This window comes from Tachyglossus aculeatus, chromosome X1 (assembly GCF_015852505.1).
Source record: "Tachyglossus aculeatus isolate mTacAcu1 chromosome X1, mTacAcu1.pri, whole genome shotgun sequence".
NCBI lineage: Eukaryota > Metazoa > Chordata > Mammalia > Monotremata > Tachyglossidae > Tachyglossus > Tachyglossus aculeatus.
In genome coordinates, this window is record NC_052101.1 from 110,719,109 (window position 1) to 110,721,037 (window position 1,929).

A 1,929-nucleotide genomic window follows, 5' to 3' on the forward strand; every position below is an offset into this window, starting at 1 on the left:
GTCCCATTCTGTTCTCCATCTATACTCACTCACTTGTTGAACTCATTCACTCCCACAGCTTCAACTATCATCTCTATGCAGAGGACACCCAAATCTACATATCCTCCCCTGTTCTCTCTCCCTCCCTCCAGCCTCGTATCTCCTCCTGCCTTCAGGACATCTCCACCTGGATGTCCGCCTGCCAGCTAAAACTCAACTTGTCCAAGGCTGAGCTCCTTATCTTCCCTCCCAAACCCTGTCCTTTCCCTGACTATCCTGTCACTTTGGACAGAACTACCATCCTTCCCATCTCACAAGTCTGCAACCTTGGTGTCATCCTTGACTCCGCACTCTCATTCACCCCACACGTCCAATCTATCACCAAAACCTGCCTGTCTCACCTTCACAACATCACCAATATCTGCCCTTTCCTCTCCATCCAAACCGCTACCTTGTTGGTACAATCTCTCATCACATCCCGCCTAGATTACTGCATCAGCTTCCTTTCTGATCTTCCATCCTCCTGTCTCTCCCCGCTTCAGTTTGTCCTTCACTCTGCTGCCCGGATTATCTTTTTACAGAAACGCTGAGGGCATGTCGCTCCCCTCCTCAAAAACCTCCAGTGGTTGCCCTTCAACCTTCACATAGAGCAAAAATTCCTCACTATTGGCTTCAAAGTTCTCCATTACCTTGCCCTCTCCTACCTCACCTCCCTTCTCTCTTTCTACAGCCCAGGCCGCACCCTCTGCTCCTCTGCCTCTAACCTCCTCACTGTGCCTCGTTCTTGCCTATCTCACCGTCGACCCCTGGCCCACATCCTAATTCTGGCCTGGAATACCCCGCCTCCTCACATCCCCCAAACTAGCACTCTTCCCTTCTTCAAAGCCTTACTGAGAGCTCACCTCCTCCAAGAGGCCTTCCCAGACTGAGCCTCCCTTTTCCTCTGCTCCTCCTCCCCTCCCCATCGCCCCATTCCCTCCTTCTGCTCTACCCCCTTTCCCTCCCCACAACACTTATGTATATTTGTACATATTTATTACACCATCCCAGCACAAACAGACACGCACTTCAACAGCAATGAACTGTGCCTTTTACATTCTAAGGTACCCCCTCTAAAAATCTTCCCAGTTGCTGCCCTGCACACCGAAGAAGTCGCTCCCTCCTTTTAATGAATCCTGGAGAGGAAATACCTATTTTCTGATGATGCATACAGTCCTAGTTCCTCCTTCTTTTAATGATCATAAGTGTGACCCGTTTTTGAGAGCTCCTTACTTACCCTTGATGATGGTATGTGGGAACCCTCAAGGAGAGGTTCCTCCTTTGGGTGATGAAAAGAGTAGGTCTCTGGAGGACTCTTCCAAGAATGAACAATTAGTTCCTGAGATGACCAAGCAGTTTGTACTAGACCTCCGATGCAGGCTTTATGCACTATCTTGCTGGTATCACTCATCCAGTAGCTTGCCAGCCATGTACCCAGTGGACCACTGGCCCTCTGGTAACAGTTACTCTCTTTAATATCATCTTAACTGTTACGGATGCATCATCTAACGTCCCTAATTTTCCTTTTAAGTCATCAAGTAAGACAAGAATCTAAGACCGACTATTCCTGGGTGAGATCTTGAGAAGCAGTGTGGTCTACTGGATAGAGCAAGGACCTGGGAGTCAGAAGGACCTGGGTTCTAATCCCAGCTACCCCCATTTGTCTGCTATGTGACATTGGGTAAGTCACTTCACTTCCCTGTGCCTTCCCTGTAAAATGGGGATTGACAGAGAGCGACATGTAGGACGCGGACTGCGTCCAAACGGATTAACTTGGATCTACTGCAGTAATGATGATGACGGTATTTGTTGAGCACTTACTATGCGCCAAACACTTTTCTAAGCGCTGTGGGGGATACAAGGTAATCGTGGTGCTCACAGTCTTAATCCCCATTTGAAAGATGAGGGAAC